The sequence below is a fragment of the Rhinatrema bivittatum genome, chromosome 4, assembly GCF_901001135.1.
Source record: "Rhinatrema bivittatum chromosome 4, aRhiBiv1.1, whole genome shotgun sequence".
In the NCBI taxonomy this organism is placed as follows: domain Eukaryota; kingdom Metazoa; phylum Chordata; class Amphibia; order Gymnophiona; family Rhinatrematidae; genus Rhinatrema; species Rhinatrema bivittatum.
The window spans coordinates 169082555-169103803 of NC_042618.1; the positions used below are offsets into that span (position 1 = coordinate 169082555).

At 42.3% G+C, this 21249-nt stretch overlaps 1 protein-coding gene across 2 annotated transcripts in view; it reads left to right on the forward strand.

The window, feature by feature from the left end:
• Positions 1-21249, forward strand: part of RPTOR (regulatory associated protein of MTOR complex 1) — a 699963-nt gene that overhangs the window by 235533 nt on the left and 443181 nt on the right. The window lies entirely within an intron of this gene.

Genomic DNA, 21249 nt, shown 5'->3' on the forward strand with positions numbered 1-21249 from the left:
ACCTCCATGCTGAAGGAGTTAAGTTACAGGCTTAGGGCTGCAAGCTGAACTGGAGCATCCTAAGGTTTGAACGTGAATCTTTACCATTCACAGCTCTGGGCTCTGTCACTGGGGTCTACCACTAGCCTAGTTACATTTATAATATATAGGTAACTGCAAGTGCTCAAGTACTGTGAAGTTTTATTTGTGCAAGTGCCTCTGTAGTGTATGCATTTAATCAAAACAGGAAAAGTAGAAATTAGGATGATAGAAAATAAAATGTTAGAAACCATGTAACACACCTCACAAATCACATAGCCATTTAATGATATATAAATAAATACAAGAACACAAACACCATAATTGTCATAAAAGCTAACAAAATAAAGGAATCAGTTCAAAAATAAAAATTGTCTTGCCATGTTTTGGTGAAAATATCTACTTCAGAGGGACTCTGCCCCAGGATTCCCTTTTCTTCCGATGAAGTCGCTTTACTGCTGTCTCTCATGTGCCTTTTCAGTTTTATGTGCACGCATTGTGCTTTTTGCTTGCTACTCATATTAATGAGGCCAGTGTAATAAGGTTAGCTCACATTTTTATTCAAGTGTGCACAGAGTTATCACACTTTTTTTTTTTTTTTTTTTAAGATCCTGATGTATAGGCACCATTAGCTTGCTACATCGGGCATTAACTCTTTCTCCAAGGGCAAGCAAGATAGCAGGGCTCACAATGGGTAACATCATCCAATGGAGCCCAGTATGGAAAATGTATGTCAAAGTTTCTAGAACTTTGACTGAGCCTCACTGAGCACTTTTGGATGGAGATAAAAGGCACACAGCCAGGTGAGTCTGCGGGCTCCTAACCCTAAGGCAGAGACTCTTGGTTCCACCTCGAAAACATCATAGATCAACTGGACCAATTGTTTTCCACACTCCAGACCCTTGATCTCCAATGACTGGAAGGAGTTTTGCTGCTTCTGAGGAAACTGTTTGGCCACTTCCTGTACCTACTTCAGAATGTCCTACATATATTGGCTCAAAAAAGCTGGTAAGCTGCTATGTGGGCAGTAAGCATGGTGCATGAAAAACGTTTCTCCCAAGAGTATCCATGGCCCTAGAGTCTTTCCCCGGGGACACCAAGGAGTGGGTTGTTGAGCACATGACCTTCGTGAGAGTGGATTTAATCATCACGGACTGGTGCGAAGCTGATGCTTGTCGAAACTGGGAGCTTTCTGGATGAGAAACTGCGTTCACCTTCTTATTAATGGGAGCCACTAAGAGGACATTTGCCCATGTTCTCAACCGTTTCTTGAGGGATCTTGTGCACTGGGACTTGCACAATTTCCTTAGAAGGCTCCATGTACTGGATATCCATCATCTTGTGTTTGGAATTATCCTTCATATGTAACATAACTGGGATAGCCTCCACCATCAATCTCACAAATCCTGTGAAGGAGAGGTCCTCTGGCAGAGACTTTCTCCTGCTTGGGGGAGAGAAGATGGGTCAGAGAGGAAACAGTCTGATGCCTCGTCATTCGAATCACCATTGGAGCCTCTGTACCCCAGGAATAGACAGATTCTGACCCACTGTGACTGCCAGGGGAGGGATCCCTAGGCACTCTGTGCCTGACCAGAGGCTCATTGACCAATGCAGCTGGCAGGTGCGGCCTGTACCCCGAGGCCCCTGGCTCCCTCAAGGGAATTTCCTCGTAGAAACCCTAGATGCCTAATGGTTTGGCTGGCACCAACTCTGATATCCCTCTAGGGTTTGGAGAGTCAACACACTGATTGCTGGTAGCAAGCCAAGCAGTGGCTCAAGGAAAGACTGTGCTGGTGGTACTCCAACACAGATACTCTGCAGCACCTTCTCCATGGCCATCTCCACCCATCTCTCTAACTCCACCTCAAAGATCGCTGATGCCAAGACTGGGAGACAGGAAGAGTGGTCAAATCCTCTTCGGACCTGAGAGGAGGATTGGTAGCTGATGCCAGGACTGGTGGAGACCATGATGAACCCCTGGGTAACTTAGAGGATGAGCTCTCCTCACCGCATGATTACATTGTGAGTTTCTTGGTCGAAGCCAGACCATTCCCATGCTTGGCACTGTGCATAACTGGCAACCAATGCTGCTTCCCTTGATGCTCGACATAAGTCGTCCCTGATGTTGAAGTTGAAGAAGAGGAACCAGATGCCTTCTTTGACTGGGAGGAGCTGGGCGATGACCTGTCTTTGGTGTCCCTTCCAGCCTTTGACCTTGAGGGAACTGATGCCACCCCCAATGCCAATGACTCGATGTCCTTCGGTGTGTGGTTCCATGGTCCTTTGATATTGATGCCTCTTTTGGATCGGTCTTCTGATGCCCAAACAGATATTCTCCCAGGACAAGCAGGGTGGTAGTCCTCACATATGGATGACGTCGCTGGACAGAGCCCTATCATGGAAAACTTTTCTGTCAGTTTCTAGAAAGCTTTGGCACATTGAGCATGCCCAGCATGCCATGATCCCTGTGTCCACAGGGGTCTCCCTTCAGTCTCTTTTTTTTCTGCGATGCAGTTTGCCTCGCGTTTAGGAGCTCTGTGAGATTTTTCTCACGGAAACATGAAGTTTTACTTCACAAATAATTTTTCCCTCCACGGGTCTCCCTTAGAGTACATTTCATCGACGCTTGGTGAGTACTATCCCTTGTTTTTTCGGTCAGTTCCTGTTACCTCACTAACTGTTCCCCCAGGTTACCAATTGACTTGCGGCCTTCTTTTCACCCTCCGTCTGCCCCATGATACCCACGAGTGTTTTTCCTGCGAATTTCCACTGGGTCAGTCGGGGCTAGAGGGTTTGGGATGTCACGGTTCCCACTGCTGCCAGGGCTGCCATCAATGCCATTGATGCTCACATTGATTCCATCGGTGCCTCCGTCGATGCTACTGTCGATGCCGTCATTGCGCCCGTCGATGCTGTCTATGCGCCCGTCGATACTACCGAAGCATCTATACCTCATTCAGTGCCCTCAACTTAAAAAAAAAAAAAAAAAAGCTCCATACTTTCTAAACCAGAGCCCCGTGTAATCCTTGGGCGACAAACAATGCCAGGAATAGTGGAGGCACGGTGACAGTCCCTCACCAATGCCATCCGAGACAGCGAGGGCATCTTCCTCGGTGCTGGAGAATGACTGGGCCGAGCACCGAGGGAGACAGCTAGCACAGACGTGGTTCCACATTTGGTGCCGGCACTGATACCGCACTGGCATCAATATCCATTGAGCCAGTTGAGAAGCGGGCCTGGGTACATGAGTCTCCATGCTCCTCTGCACCCAAGACACTGAGGCGTTCTCCCACTGACACCGGTGCCGGGTACTGAGCCACCACAAATTAATGTGGAAGTGCCAGTAACACCTAGCCTTTCTCCCCTTGTAACTGCACTACCCATACCAGCTTTCAGGGAGGAGTTGGATGTCTTAGTCCCTCAGGCTGTCGTCGATGCCTTCCGGAATCCACTAACACCAAAGTCATCGATATTTCCACCATTGCAGCACTGCCTCATTGTGGCACCTACCAATGACAGCCTAAGTCATCGCCGCCAATCCGTCCTTCTTTTTTTCCATTTATTATTTATTCCATTTTTTTACAATGAATACAATTGTATACATTTAAAGAGAGAATAGTAATGACAGCAAATATTGCATAATCAATACAGGAAATATATTTCTGTCTTACAGTTCATAGCCCACAATTAGTTTGGTGAAGATCCTTCACAGGAGACGACTTACTCTAACAGAAAATTAGAACCGCATAATAAAGAAAGCGCTAGGGAGAAAAAGTTATACATTTTTAGAACATTTCATCCTTAAATGAGGTTATACAGGCTCTGGACTTGAGCTAGCTCCTAATGCAGTAATAAATCTATCTTTGATAAACTTTTCTAAATGAGAAGGTTGAAAAAAAGTATATGTTAAATCTTTAAATTTAACTAGACATTTGCATGGGAACCTGAGAGAAAATACAGCACCCATCTGAACAACACCCTGCTCTTAATTCTAAAAACTGTTCCCTCCTAAACTGCGTCTCCCTGGCAAAAGTCCGGAAAAATTTGTACACTCATATCATGAAATAATTCAGTTTTATTACGAAAATACATTTTGAGAACCCAATCCCTATCAGAGTCTAATAGAAACAAAATAATTAGTGTTGCAGGTTGGGCCTCCTCCTCCATAGACGACTTAATCGCGGATAAATTCAATGGAGACAACTGTTGCATCTCATTTCCTTCAATCAGAATCTTTTTCCTTATGGGCAAATAGAAAATTTTAGACAATGGGGGTAAAGCTGTCTGTGGAATTTTCAATATTTCTTGAGCAAACTTAGTCCATATTTCTGTCAGTGTCATAGTAGTTTTCTTGGGGAAATTAATCAATCGTAGGTTCTTGCTTTTTTGTTGGTTATCCAAATTTTCTATTTTTCTTAATAGATATGTTATCCTTAACCATTCCTTGATTCATTTTTTTCATTTCCCCAATATCTGACTTTAGCATTGCAACTTCCCTTTTATTTTCTATAGCTTGTTCTTTTAACTTTTGCAGCTGCATCTGTTTGCCCCATTTTTCTCACAATAGGTCTAAATTGTATAGCCACATTATTGTTCAAAGTTTCTATTGCCATCCAAATGGATTTGAGAGAAGTTTCTGGCCTTACCATTGGAGGTGGTTCAGGGTAACTTTCCTGCAATATTTCTTCTCCAGGTTCCCCTCCAAGCTGCCATGAAACTAACTCTTCCAAAGCCTGCATTTCTCCTCTATCAGGCTCTTCACCGTCCGTCCCAGAGGTTGCAGGCGGTCCCGATCCTGCCGGAGCTCCCTCAGCTTCTCGCGGGGCCCCCTCCTTGGCGTGACCCGGAAATAACTCCGAGTGTTCCAGGTTAGTCGTCCGACTTGCCACTGGGTTCACTGGGGCTGTTCTTTCCACTGGAGAGAGCGATGTCCCTGAGTCATGGAGGACACCGGCTGTTACAGCGTCTCCTCAGCTGTCCCCCTGCAACTCCTCTCCCGGCAATCCGATTCCTTTGAGGAGGTGAGTGTCCATTGGCCCTTGAACTATGCCTGAGGAAACCTCCATGGTCAGCCTCTCACGGGCTCTCCGTTTTCGCCCTGAGTGAGGTATAGGAAAAAACTTTGCAAGCAGATGGGGAGAGAGACGCTGCACGTCCTCACTCTAACGTGCCATCTTGGATCTCCCCAGCTGTGTCGCAATCTGTCCTTCTGAGCCTCCACCACGAAGGGCGATGGGCAGTCTAATCCCGCTTCAACATCGATCCCATCGAAACCTGGTCACTAAAACAGACCAGAAGTTTTCAGAAGGTTCTAGGTTGTTACATCTTCCAAGAACCATTATGCTGTCACATATCGCTATTACCAGCTATGTTGACACAGCGCTAAGGGACCCCCCTCTGCCATCAACATGGGATTGCTTCGAGACGTCCTCCCGTTGCCAGCAACAGGACTCTGTACTTGATAGTAGCCTGGCTTCTGGACCCTGATTTACAGCCCGAAGTCCAAGATACACTAGCTGATCTGCCATGCACAAGGTCCAGCAGACAGTGCCTCAATTGCAAGACCACCTTGAGACCCGGCAACAGCTCTCTACATTTCTTGCACAGCAGAGAGGGATGCGGGATTGACTTTTACCGCTCCCGCTTGAGACCAACTGATATCCAGATCACACCAGCCTCGCCAGTCGGGCAGGCTCCTGGATTGTTCAACCTTGCCAGACAACAGAGCGGCCACCCCACTGAGGACCAGGGCTCGGGATACCGTTCCCCGGATGCAACAAGGCGGAGGATTTTAATCCCGCTATTTCCTTCTTTCAATAGAAAGGTGACCCCCGCCCATCCTGGATCTCAGAAATCTCAACAAATTTTTTCAGAAAGAAAAGTTCAGAATGGTGTCTCTCGGCACCATGCTTCCCTTACTACAAGTGGGTTGCCTCTATCCTCTGGACTTTCCATATGCTTCATAGTGCGTCAACAACATTTTCAATACCAAGTTCTGCCGTTCGAACTAGCGTCGACAACTTGTGTATTTCACCTAATGCCTAGCAGTGACTGCTGCTTATCTACAAAGAACAGCAGCATTCATGCCTTTCCTTACCTGGACAACTGCCTAATAGAGTCAATCCAAGCAAGGAGCTCTAAATTCTCTAAGACTCACTATAAATCAACTACATTTGGCTGGGATTTCTGATCAACCGCCATAAATCCCATATGGAACAGTTCTGGGCCCATAAATCCTATATGGAACAGTTCCTGCCCAAAAACCACGCAGACATCCTTTCCAATTGTCCACATCTCTGTGCGCATGCAACATAGCTTCAGCCCATCAATTCTTTCATTGCTGGGTCACATGGATTCCACTACCCACGTCGCTCCTATGGCCAGACCAGCCATGAGAAAAACTCAGTGGATTTCAAATTTCAGTGAGACTAAGCCGTTGAACTGCTTTCATCCCCGATCCATATTACCGATCCAGTACCAAATCCTCAGATGATCTTGGCCACGATCGCATCCAGCTTGGGTTGCAGAGTGCGAATTCACACCCTCCAAACACAAAATGCGTCTACTCCGTTCCATGAAAAGTCTCACATCAACTTCCTGGAGCTGTGAGCCATGAGTTATGCTCTTTATGCCTTCAAATACTGCCTCTCTCACAAAACTTTGTGGATGCAGACAGACAATATAGTGGCAATGTGGTATTCGAACAAACAGGGATGCACAGGCTCTTATCTGCTCTGCCAGGCGGCTGCGCAGTTCTGGACCTGGGCCCTTACACACTCCATGCATCTATGGGCCACTTATCTAACAGGCATACTGAACATTCTAGCAGACCATCTCAATCGATGTCTCTATCCTTATGAGTGGTCTCTGAATCCATGTGTAGTGAGCAAAATCTTCTAGCGCTGAGGTCAACCAATCTATGACCTCTGCGCCCGAATCGAACCAGAGAGTGGACAGATTTTACTCCCTACACATGCATTGAGGTGTGTTCCCATGACGCCTTTGCTCGACTTGCAACAAAGGCCTCCTATATGCATCTCTTCTGATACCGCTCATAGCCAAAACTCTCGTGATGCTACAGCAGGACAGGTTCCCAATGAATCTCATAACCACGTCCTGGCCTCGACAAGTATGCTTCCCCATACTTCTCAACCTATCACTCCAGTAACCAATTTTCCTGCCCATAGGCCAGTCTCATAACAGACTCATTGATGTTCTCAGGTACTTGTAGCTTCACACCAATAAACTAAAAAATGGCTGATGTTTAATAATTGTTTTTTTGACTGCTTAAATATAAAAATAGGGGAAAAGACCTCAGCATTGGTGTTTCTCTGAATTTGGTCAATCAGAATATAAACCAGTTGGTACAATCATCGGTCATAAAAACCTAATTTATTTTTATTGAAAAACTACTTTTTTTGATTTTTTATGATATTTATCAATTTTCTTAAAATACTTTAGGACACCTACTGAAAAACTGTCGTGATTGTGAAATTGGCTGTATAAGCTCTAGTATCAATTGAGTTCTTCTAATTCAGAGCTGGCAATTCAAAAACAGACGGTGTCACTATGTATCTTTAAACTTGCAGTCTGTACAATATCATTTGCCCGGTGAACAAATCTGAATGGCACTACAATGAGTTGCCAGTATAACAATTTTAAACGTAATTGTGACTGCTTTATCGGCACAAAAACAGTTGCCTGAATAGTGTCAGAAGTACTTATCTTTGAGAAGTAATTTCCTTCTTATAGAAATAGGCACCTAAGGTTGCCAATAGACACCAAGACACTAGAAATGCCGACGTTGGCAAAATTTTGCAATAAGCCAAGTCATTAGGGGTTGAGCCGTTAATCGGGCATTTCCTACTCCCAGGTGGCACGCTGAAGTGGAACTGAGGTGTACACGTGCGGAGGATGTCTGGGGACCAGAATCCGAAAGGTATCCTAGATAGCTTAGTAGAACTGGAGTGGTGCAGAAAAAAAAAAGGGGGCAATACCCTTTTGTGCACACCATGTGGTAAAAACTTGCCCATTTTGAATGGTAAGATTTACATGTGGAAGGTTGTTGTGAAGCTACAAGTAAATACTTAAGGAACCACCAGAATATATATCAAACCAATAACCTAGGAAATGGCTGGTGTATAATAATAGTTTTTTTGACTGCTTAAATATAACAATTTTAAACGTAATTGTGACAGCTTTATCGGCACAAAAAGTTTCCTTCTTATAGAAATAGGCACCAAAGGTTGCCTATAGATGCCAAGACATAGAAATGCCGACATTGGCAACGTTTTGCAATATGCTGCATCGGGGCAGTGTCGTGTCTAGAAAGAATCTTTAACAAAATACATTGATTAATGACAAAAAAAAAAATTGCTGTCTTTTCGCAGAAGCCTACCGCAGAAGCCTACCGCAGAAGACAAAAAAAAAAATTGCTGTCTTTTCGCAGAAGCCTACCGCTGAAGGATCTCCTCAACCATCACTGACTCTCACTCCCCCACCCCTCCCCAATCCCTTCCCCCCACCCAACCTCACCCTTTCCTTCTCCCTCTGGACATACCAGGCTAATAACTGCCTAGGATAAACCTATGTTTTTGTATCTTACAGTTTTTGTTGATTTATATATTTATCTCTCTCTAATTGTTTCTTAGTTTAAACTCTGTACTGTCTTCCATTGCCCAGGTTTTATGCTCCCTGTTTAATGTAACTTTACTTTCTACCTTGATGTTAATTGGTTTCCCCTCAGTTACATTGTAAACCGGTACGATAAGACCTAGTCTTGAGCATCGGTATAGGAAAAGAAATTAAATAAATAAATAAATAAATAAATATATTCATATTGGTCAAAGACCTACTTACAGTTGCTATCATGTCATGTCTTTCTACTCATCGGGCTTTAAATCTCAGTGACAAGCAGTGCATACCAAATTCCTGTTTTTATTGGCTACTCTCAAGAAACGTGATAGATACTGTCAATCCACACAAGAGGAGGCGATCGAGCACATAATTTGTATGTACGTGAACAACAATGGATTTTTAAAATGCAGAGCGAAGAACCATGAGGTCTAAATAGCTCAATAAACTGGTCTAGTCTATAGCGGGTAATGTTTTGTTGTAGATGAAGATAAAATGCTTTGTTTCAGATTTAGACTAAATGTTTCTATAATTGTGTTAAACACCTGAAGAAAACGTTGACGTCATCACGTTACTTGAGAGTAGCCAATAAAAACAGGAATTTGGTATACACTGCTTGCCATTGAGATTTAAAGCCCAATGAGTAGAAAGACATGTCGTGATAACAATTGTAAGTAGGTCCTTGACCAACATGAATATACAAGACAGCAATTGGTTTTTTGTCATTAATCAATGTATTTTGTTAAAGATTCTTTCTAGACACGACACTGCCCCGATGCAGCATATTGCGAAACGTTGCCAACGTCGGCATTTCTGTGTCTTGGCGTCTATAGGCAACCTTTGGTGTCTATTTCTATAAGAAGGAAATTACTTATCATAGATAAGTACTTCTGATGCCATTCAGGCAACTGTTTTTGTGCCGATATAGCTGTCAATTACTTTTAAAATTGTTATATGACCGATGATTGTACCAACTAGTTTATATTCTGATTGACCAAATTCAGAGAAACACCAGTGCTGAGGTCTTTTCCTCTATTTTTATATTTAAGCAATCAAAAAAACAATTATACACCAGCCATTTTATAGTTTATTGGTTTGATATATACGGGTGGTTCCTTAAGTATTTACTTGTAGCTTCACAACAACCTTCTTTATGTAAATCTTATCATTCGAAATGGACAAGTTTTTACCACAGGGTGTGCACAAAAGGGTATTGCCCCCTTTTTTTTCTGCACCACTCCATCTCTACTAAGCTATCTAGGATACCTTTTGGATTCTGGTCCCCAGACATCCTCCGCACGGGTACACCTCAGTTCCACTTCAGCGTGCCACCTGGGAGTAGGGGATGCCCGATTAACGGCTCAACCCCTAATGACTTGGCTTATCATGTGTTCTCTGCAAATTAAGCCTCTTCTACGATCACCAGAATGGGGCCTACATGTAGTACTTACAAAGCTCATACGTTCCCCGTTTGAGCCTTTGCATTCCTATACCTTTAAGATTCTGACATGGTAAATTATTTTCCTCATAACTATCACTACTGCTAAAAGAGTCAGTGAGTTACAAGCCTGGTTGCATACTCACCCGACACTAGGTTCCTCCGTGACCAAGGGGTCCTCCGTACTCACCCTAATTTTCTTCTTAAGGTAGACACAGCCTCTCACCTTACTCAGCATATACTCTGCCCACTTTTTCCCAAGGCCTCTTTCTCACCATGGCGAGAGGATTTTCCACACCTTGGACTGTAATCGTGCACTTGCATTCTATCTAGACCGCTCTGCACTCCATAGGAAATACACTAAACTCTTTCCTTCTTTGACAAAGACAAGCTACGAGTTCAGTGGGCAAACGAACACTCTCCAACTGACTAGCAGACTGTATCAAATTCTGCTGTGAGGCAGCAGGCCTTCCTCTCTAGGGGTGAGTCAGGCACATTCTGTAACGGTCATGGCAACTTCGATAGCATACTATCCGTTCAGTTCCAATTGCCGACATTTCCTAGGCTGCGACATGGAGCTCTCTTCACACATTCGCAGCCCTCTACTGCTTACATATGGAAGTCTGTCAAGACTCTGCCTTTGGCCAACCTGTCTTGATAAGCTTACTTCCAATATAATCCCCAACTCCTTCCACAACCATCTGCTGTGATTTCAGGCTGCCTCATCATTGCCAATAGCATCCCAATTATTGTGCCTCCACCCGAGTTGTCTGCTATTGGCCTGTTGTAAAACGAGTCAGCCTGTCGCTTGCTAAACACCCATATGTGAGGACTACCATCCTGCTTGTCCTGGGAGAAAGCAGAGTTGATTACCTGTAACAGGTGTTCTCTCAGGACAGCAGGATGTATTCCTCACGAAACCCACCCGCCACCCCATGGCGTTGGGTCCGCTTACATTTTGTTGTTTTAATTTTCGCTCGCACTTTTTTGCTACAAGCGAGACTGAAAGGAGAACCCTGTGGAAGGGTTCTCCTTTCAGTCTCGCTTGTAGCAAGCTTGGGCGTGCTCAGTGTGCCAGTCAAAGCTTTCTAGAAACTTTGACAGAAATGTTTTCCGTGATAGGGCTCCATCCAGTGATGTCACCCATATGTGAGGACTACATCCTGCTGTCCTGGGAGAACACCTGTTACAGGTAAGCAACTCTGCTTTCTATCAGATCCAAGCAGGACCGGTGCCGCTTTGGGGTCATCTGTGTGCACTTGTGGCAACCCTGGATGTTAGTTGATGTCCCCAAGCTGACACATCTATCATGGGGATCCGTGATAGACATGGTCCTCGTGCAACAGGAGCATCACCTAAACCCTGAAGACATGTTGACACAAAAGGGCTACTAAGTCAGATTTGATTGTAGCTACAATCTATGGCAGACGAGCACCATCACCCAGAAGGGAATTTATTATAAAAGGAAACTTTCCTCTCTATTTGCTCTCTACACTAGGACTCACTTATCAAATTTACGCTGACAACTTTGTTTTGCTTGCCTCTACAATCTTCATGGACCAATACTATCCATTATGCCTCCTATCTTTTGAGCAGTAAAAGCTAGTTGTCACATAAATCTCGCCTTGAATCTAAACAAGACTGAAGTTATCATTTTGGGTTGCTACAACAAATATTACATTCCCAACTCTTTTGCTTTTGCTAATCATACACTTCCCATTTCAAAGAAAGTTTGCAACCTGCATGTAATCCTTGATACCCTAACTATCAATGAAACCTCATATTTTACACACTGTCTAGGGTTCATTTACTAAATTAAAATTTTTGCACTTGAAGCCATTCCTGATTTTGCTCTGTTAAATTCTATTTGCACTGTTTCATTCTAAACCCCATTTTGCACTGTTTTCTTTGTAAACCCTCTAACTGCACAGTGTTTCTCTGTAAACCGATACGATGTGCAAACGGCAATCGGTATACAAAAACCTTTAAATAAATAAAATCTGTGCTTCAATCCTTTATTTTCTCTTCCCTCGACTACTGTAACTCCCTATATACTGGTCTACCCCAAAACGCAATCTGTGCTCTTCAGATAACAGAAATTCTGCAGCAAGACTCTTTTCCAGTACAAATATCTGTGACCATATTACACCTGTACTTTTCTCACTGCACTGGCTCCCAGTATCCTGGCAGATTCAATAAAAATGCACGTCTATTATCCATAACTTGATCTATAACATTTCTTTATGCTAGGTCAATGCCACTTTGAAACTATATACTCCATGTAGATCCCTTTGTTTATCGAATAAAACTCTTTGAGATTCCATCATCTCAATTGGCCCATCTCAGTTCCACCAGAGAGAGGACCTTTTCAATAGCAGGCCCCACCCTCTGGAACTCACTACCCCTACAGCTGCACAGCACTGATGAACCTAAAGCTTTCCAGAAAGCTCTCAAAACATTCATATTTAACAAAGCATTCGTGGACCCAGTAAAGCATAGGCACCTAATATCTTCAGTTATAGCCTGCTTTCACAATTTTCTGGCATCTGATCTACTTAGTTCAATAGTGTGTTTATAAATATGATTCTCTGTTTTTATTATGAATGTTAATTAACCTGCCATGAACTTTGGAGGTTGTGGGATACAAGTGATTTTTAAATAAATAAATAAATGAAAGAAATAAACATTAAAAAAACTTGTTTAGGGATACTACGGGAAGACTGCAGGACTTTGCAATGAGAACAGTACAGCAAAAAAAATCACACAGGCATTTGAAAATGAGAGCATTAATCTCTATCATTGAGTATGCTAGTGAAACAGACCATCACTTAGATCCCCCCTCCCCTCCAACCAACCTGATGAAAGCGAAGGATTCAGTTTCATTGATACTGGCATCAGACTATATGCACAAATGCTTGTAGTCTGGACAATATAGTCTTAGACCTGCAGGCTCTAATGTTGGAAATGGACTTGGACATTGTTGCTGTTACAGAGACATGGTTCATGGAGTTTCGTGATTGGGATACGGCTGTCCAGGGCTATAAATTAAGGAATGATAGAAAGGACATGAAAGGGGGAGAAGTAGCACTTTGTCAAAAATAGTATCCAAGCAACTGAAATACAAGGGACATAGCATATGGAAAAAGCATTATGGGCTATCCTTAAAAAAAAATAAAAATGGTGCTTCCATTTACAAGCCTCTGATTCAGACAGAAGAGCTAGATAGAGATCTGGTTAAAGACATCCAAAAGGTGGGAAAGAAGGAAGAAGTGTTACTTGGAGATCTTAATTTGGTGGATGTAGATTGGAGTATTCCTTCTGCGGAATGTACAAGTAGAGACAGTGGATACCTTTCAAGGGGCTTTGCTTAAACAAATGGTAATGGAACTCACGAGAGAGTGTGATACTCAACTTGGTGCTCACAATGGGGTTAATGTTTTCTGTCTGAGTAGGTACCCATTTGAACACCAGTGATCATCAGATGGTATGGTTTGATAACTCAAAAAAGATACAGCAAAGTCACACGAAGATCCGAGTTTTGAATTTCAGAAATACAGATATTGTTGAAATGGGAATGTTCTTGGAGGAAGAACTAGAAGAGAGAAATGGGAGAAAATGGGTGAAGTGGAACAGTGGACCAAATTAAAAGAAGCTATTATAAAGGCAACAAATACATGTTGGAAAAATAAACAAAAGTAAGAGGAAAAAGAAACCAATCTGGTTCTCAAAGAAAGTGGCTGAAAAAATAAAGGCAAAAAACACATTCAAGAAGTATAAAGTATCCTAAAAAGAAGACAAGGAAGAATATCCGGGGAAAGTGAGGGAGACAAAGAAAGAAATCAGGAAAACAAAAGGTCAAGCGGAAGCAAGGATTACCAAAAAAGTAAAGTGAGGTAACAACATTTTTCAAATATATTAGAGAAAGAAGGGAGACTCATAATGGCATAGTGAAATTGATAGGTGGCAAGGAGCAATGTGTGGAGAAAGATGAAGAAATATCAGAAATATTAAACAAATACTTCAGTTCAGTGTTCAGTAAAGAAGACCTTGGAGAAGGACAGTTGCTGATTGACAAGGCCATGGATGGGAGTGAAATAGATTCAACCATGTTTCTTCATGTACAGAAGAGAATGTATGGGAAGACCTAGGAAACCTTAAAGTGGACAAGGACGTGGAGCCAGATGAGGGACATCCTAGGATACTGAGAAAGCTCAGATGTCCTGGTGGGTCCTCTAAAAGACCTATTCAACAGATCTCTGGAATTGGGAGTGGTGCTGTGTGATTGAAGAAGAGCAGTTGTAGTTCTACTTCACAAGAGTGGTAGCAGACAGGAGGCTGCAAACTACAGGCCAATTGGCCTTATCTCCATGGTGGGAAAATTAATGGAGACTCTGCTGAAGGAAAGTGAACTATTTACAATCTGGTGGATTGCTGGACCCGAGGTAGGATAAGGATAAGGTCCTGCCAGACAGATCTGATTGGGTGACAAGAGAACTGGTTAAAGGAAAAGTACTTGATGTGATTTACTTGGATTTCAGCAAAGTTTTCAATTTGGTCCCTCATAGGAGGCTCATGAATAAAATGAGAAGCTTGGGTATGTGCGCCAAGGTGGTAGAGTGGATTGTTAACTGGTTAACTGACAGGAAACAATGTGTAATTGAAAATGGAAGCTTCTCTGAGGGGAGAACAGTGTTAAGTGGAGTGCCTCAAGAATTGGTTTTGGGACCAGTTCTTTTCAATATCTTCATGAGCGACATTGCAGATGGGTTAGAAGGAAAAGCTTGTCTCTTTGCGATTAATACTAAGGTCTGCAACAGAGTAGACATGCCTGAAGGAGTAGAGAGAATGAAAAATCATTGACGAAAACTTGGAGTGGTTGAAGATTTGGCAGCTGTGATTCAATGCCAAGAGGTGTGGAGTCATGTCCCTGTTGTATGGAAATCCAGAGTGCATCTACAGAACTGGGGGATCTCTCAGATCAGGAGTCATCAACAAGTCTCTCTTGGACTCCTCCACAGGAAAGGATAAAGTTTCTCTGGAGGACCTCTCCTTCATCCATTTTGTTTAAAGTATTGCAGAAACCATTTGCTTTTGAATTACAGGAGGAGGAAGAGTCCAGGGCAAAAATGCTTGACATCCTCCAATTTGTGGGCACTCCAAAGGAAATCATGGCAGTGCCCATCCAGGAGATCCTGCAGGGGACACAGATAGGAATGTGGGAGAACTCTTCTGTTTTCAGTAAATTAAAAAGGTGGACACAGTTGTAGCTGAATCTGCTTTTAGAGATCTAGAACGTACTCCTCAATGCCCTTCATGGAAGAATTCCTGTACCTTTGACCTTATTGGGAGAGAGGTTTATTAGGGAGCTATGCTTAATGCCTACATAGCATCCTACCAGCTTTGCATGGGGCAGTATATGTGAATCATACTGAAAGAAGTGAAGGTTGTGTCAAAGCATCTCCCTTAGGAGTCACTGGTGGATCAGGAAATGGCATGTGGAAAACACAAGGTCTTTTTAACCTATGATTTTTTTTTTGACATGGCATTAGGAGTCCCTGCACTAGGTTTTGGCTCTTGCAGACTTGCATGGCTACTTGCTTCAGAACTCAAAACAAGATAACCAGGAAGGACTTGCAGAAGTGTCATGCAATGGGAATAATCTTTTTGGAGATATCAAAGAAGCAGTGGCTTAAAGATCACTGTACTACACTTCAGCCCGACCATTGCCACTCCAGACCCACTCTCCACATCTAGGAAGTATTTGCATGGGACACCAAGGAAACCCTTATCTCCTCTGAGGAGGTGCTTATCAGATAAATTTTCTCAAGCTAAGGGTGACATGGTACACTCTAAAAGCTTTCAAAGCCAGTAAGTGTTCTTATCCAGAAAATCAGGTAGCAATGTTCTATGTGAACAAGCATGAAGGAACAGAATTGTACCTCCTGTGCCAGGAAAATGTCCAGACATTCTGTGAGTGGAAAACACCCGTGGTAAATCTTTGTGTTTCTTCTGAACAGAAAGGTCCCTAACTTCTTTGCTCCAAAAGAGGGACTCGAGGCTCAAACTAGTCTAGGATGCTTTCCCCCTAGATTGCCTTTATACTGGGTGGCTGAAAATGCTGCAACTGAGAGAACCAGTTCCTGTTTTTCTTCATGAGTGAAGCTGAAACAGACCTGGGAATCATTCTGCTCACAAGAGGAGAGCTTTGATAGTTACTTATACACTATAGACTATGTAAATGTTTTATTGCTGCTCCAAAAGGATCTGTTGACTCCCTCATCCCCCGCCCCCCCCCCATTTTTAATGATACACATTTACTGCTATTAATTGCAAAAGGTTGTTTATGTTGATGTATTCTGATGCATATATTAAAAACAAATACTATGGGATTTGAGAAATTACCCCTCCCCCTAACTAACTCCTGTGCTTTGCTTATAAAGATGCCAGTTGAATGTGATTTAAAGCATACGTTTTGCAGATCAGCATCTTCATAAGAATGCCGTAAAGGAGAGTTTGGGGGTGGGGTGTTGACTTGGAAATAAATGTAATGCCTTGTCCTTGTCTTCAGAAGGAGATCTTAAGAGGCAATCAAACTGACAGGCAGCATGCCACCATGCTGGTTAATGACTTGCTTTTTGTTGTTGCTAGTCCAGTGTATCACTGTAATGAGCGAGGGAGAGAGAAGCTGCACACTTCTGAGATGGGACTAGGTTTTCAAGTGCCTTAAAACAGCATTAATTGAGAAAATGGTCTTGATTTCTCAAAGGTTTTATTCCATTCTGTGCTCATAGGAAAAGCCTTTGATAAATAAGGTTCAAGGTCTCTGAGTTAATAATACTTTACTCATCCAGCTGAATGTTTTATTCTCCTTTCCCATTCACTGGCAAACAGAAGATGGCCTTGGCTAGGGCTCTTGAACTGTAATTTCCTTTTTAGTGATGCCACATGTCTCCTTCCCGTTTCCTTTCTCCCCTCACACCAGTCTGCATTAGCTCCATTGCTCTGGTCAAACTATTGAATGATGGAAAGGGTCCCAAACAGCAGGCGATGGAGAAGGGAAATGTCAGGCTTTTTGCGAGATTCAACCTTCCATTGTTCTCTATTGAAATAGGCTCGCATAGTCAGTATCACGGGAAAGAACGTGATGCCTGCTGGAGGCGAGGTGACAGCAATTTCTGTTTTTATGGTTATGTAAAGCAAAGGTTCTCTGCTCCTTGTCTTAAAGGGCCACATGCAGGTCTGGTTTGCAGGATTACCAAGCTGTGCGGTTTAACATTATTAGACCAGATGTATGCAACTGCATTTGAATACTTGATGTGGCCCTGCTGAAACCCAGACCTATTTGTAGCTCTCGTTAAGAATTCTGGATACAGAATACCAATCTTCTGGATCAGGAATTCCTAATTGTCAACAACAGGAAATATATGAAAGACTTTCTTCTTATATGCTTCTTTTCTGAGCTTTCTCAGTCCAAACTAATAACCTTAGATTCTCAAGATCATTGATTTTTAAGAAGATGGAGACCATTATTTCCAAACACAATAGAGTTATTCCCACTTCTTTCATTGTCCTGAGAAATCTGGGAAAATGAGACAGATGCCAGGAGCTCAATGACTGAAATCCTTTCATTCAGGCTTCAGAATTCATAATAGAATTGCCCATATTAGTTGCGACGCTGCTAGAGAAGACTTCATGATTTCTATCTCAAGGATTTTTCTTCCCCCCATATTCTAACAGCTTTGGTGACCTTTCCAACAAAGCTTGACGACAGTACCAGTCCATGTATGAGCTCTGATCTTTATAAAGAGGAGCTTGTTTTTCTTACTGCATTAAAGAAAAGTCAGCTGCAGAAGAGACCCATTAAGCGTTTCTTTATTCTTTAATAACATTCAGAAAAGACAATGGCTAGAAATATTTTAAACATGGGACCCAGATTTCAGGGATAGTTCTTTTTGATAAATGTGGGGAGGGAGGTGAGGGAGATCTGGCATCTAACAATTTGAATTTCTGATGCTCTTGGCAGAGTGAGGGGAATAGTTTTAAAATGCAATCTAACTTGGAAACAGCTTTGGAAATTTGTTAGCAGGAACTACTCCATATGGAGTTTCTGCAGCAGATTTTAAGAAACATTTCTTAAATTATGATTTTAATGTTGTGATTAGGAAATGTTTAAAATAAGTTAAATGCTAAGTATATGAACTTCCATGGAGTTGCAGTAACAACTATTGGTGGATTGCTCAAAACAAAAGGAACCTTTAGAACAAGAAGACACTGGTTAAAACCATTGTACGATTATGTACTTTAAATACATTTTTGCATTGTGTGGGGTTGGTTTTCATTGGTTTTTCTGATATATCTTTTATAGAGAGATTTAAAAATTAACTGCACATACTTTTAACTGCTGCTATCGTTGTATAATGCAGAAAAACATGAACCAAAAGTAGATTTTCAGAGGAGGCTGGACAGGATGGGCAATTGCATCTGTTCAGTATGAAAAATATCTTACTGGGTGTAAATTGCCCCAAAGGGAGGGATGGAGGAAGTAATGAGTGATAGGGTTATCCAGAGTCAGCTCTTTCGGTTCAGTAAGTACCATTGGTGGAGCCACCTTATTAAAATCAATCACAATACCTGTAGATTGAAGGATGGCCAATGTAATACTGATTTTTAAAAAGGGCTGTGAGAGTGATCTGGGAAACTATAGGTCTGTGCTGGGCAAAATGGTCAAAGCTATTATTGAAACAAAATTACTGGCCACATAGAACAGACATGGCTTAATGGGAAAGCGTTAAGTTTTCCTTAAAACATGCTTTTAGCAAAGGGAAGTCTTGTCTTACCAATCTATTAGTTGTTTTGAATGTATACATATGTAGGTAAAGGTGAGCCAGTTGATTTTAATGTATCTGGATTTTCAGAAGGCATTTGATAAAGTCCCACATGAGGAGACTTAAATTTAAAAAAAAATCATGATAGGAGGCAGTGCCCTATTGTGGATTGGTAGCTGGTTAAAAGACAGAAAATGGAGAATAGGAATAAATGATCAGGTTTTTCAAATAGAGATCGGGCAATAGGGGGGTAGTGAGACCTGTGCTGTTGAACAAATTCATTAATGATATGGAAAAGGGAACGGTGAGTGAGGTAATCAAATTTGCAGATGACACAAAATTATTCAAAGTTATTCAAACCACATCGGATTGTGAAGAATTGCAAGAGGACCTTATGAGCCTGGGAACTAGGCATCTAAATGGCAGATGAAATTTAATGTGGACAAGTGCAAAGTGATGCACATAGGGGGGAAAATAAATCCCAATTACTGGTATACAATGCTGGGTTCTTTATTAAAAATCATGATGCAGGAAAAGGACCTTTGAATCCTTGTGGACAATACTTTGAAATCCTTGGCTCAGTATGTGGCTGTCAAAAAAGCAAATAGAATATTACAAATCATTTGTGGAGTGGAGGACTAGCCTAGTGGTTAGAGTAGTGGGCTACGAACCAGGAGACCAGGGTTCGAGTCCTGCTGTTGCTCCTTGTGACCTTGGGCAAGTCACTTTACCCTCCATTGCCTCAGGTACAAACTTAGATTGTAAGCCCTCTGGGGGATAGGAAATACCTACAGTACCTGAATGTAATCCACTTTAAAGTGCAAAAAGTGGAATATAAATCTAAATAAATAGATACATTTGGAGAGGAATGGAGAATAAAACAGAATATCATAATGCCTCTATGTTGATCCGTGGCACATTTAAACAAATTGTTGAAAGTATTGTAACCCTTGCTTGCGGGGTTTAGGTCCCAAGGGTGCAAAAAACATTTATTTTTTGGGACTGTTCTAGCTAGCACTTCTCACATCTTTTTACTCTTTTCTCTCTTTCAAGGGTGCAATCTTTTTGTGGGGGAAGCTTTCACTTATGGCCCAGGCAATGGTGTGTTTCTCCCTGTGTGCTGTTAGGTACTGCATCTCAAGGGGTGAGATGCTGGGACAAGCCAGGCAGAACAAAGTGCAACATCACTCTCCACTTTGACAACAGGTTAGAAAAAAGGGAATCTGATTCAGACGGCAACCAATATGGGTCCCAACTTTTATGGTCTGGGGTACTGATATGCAGACATAAGGATAGGACATACAGTGTTAAAACAGACTGCCATGTATCAAAACCCAGAGAACTAGCACAAGGTGTTCCACAAGGATCTGCTCTTTCATCCACACTTTTTAAAATATACCTATCTCCACTCTGTCAACTTCTGGTAAAACTGAATCTCCCGCATTTTATATACGCGGATGATGTACAGATCCTCATCCCCATTAATGATTCACTATCTAATGCTCAAAAAATCTGGGACTCTGCTCTGGTAGAAATAAAAAAAAGTACTTACTGAAAACTTCCTGGCAATAAACACTAACAAGACAGAGCTCCTCTTCATCACATCTCACAATAACATCTCTTACAACCCTACCCAACACCCACCTTCGGATATTCTCAACTTACAGCAAGTCCGCAGCCTTGGCGTTATCATCGACGATCAGTTTTCATTAAAGAAATTCATCACGGCCACAATCAAGAACGGATTTTTCAAACTACACACTCTAAAAAGAATCAAACCGCTTCTGCATCCACATGACCTCCGGACAGTTGTACAAGCTACAATATTGTTAAAACTGGATTACTGCAACGCCATACTCCTTGGTCTCCACAAAAACACCATACAACCACTACAGATGCTACAAAATGCTGCAGCACGCTTACTCACTAACACACACCGCCATGAACATATTACTCCTGCTCTCATGTTCCTTCACTGGCTTCCGGTAGCATCTAGGATTTTATTCAAAGTTCTTACACTCATGCATAAATCGATTTATAACCAAGATATGCAATGGTTCTCCGATCACTTTATTTTCCGCACATCAAAGAGACCAATAAGAAAAATGCACCAAGCCAAACTCGCTACCCCCTCACTTAAACACATCAAACACGTTGCTACTAGAGATCGCTCATTCACTATTGCCGGAACAAACCTCTGGAACAAAATGCCCACAGACCTGCGTCTAGAACCCTGCCATAAGAAATTCAAGCAGAATCTCAAAACTTGGCTGTTTGAACAAGCATTCTCCCAATGATCATCTGTTTCCTGAAATGCCTATTACTTAACTCTGT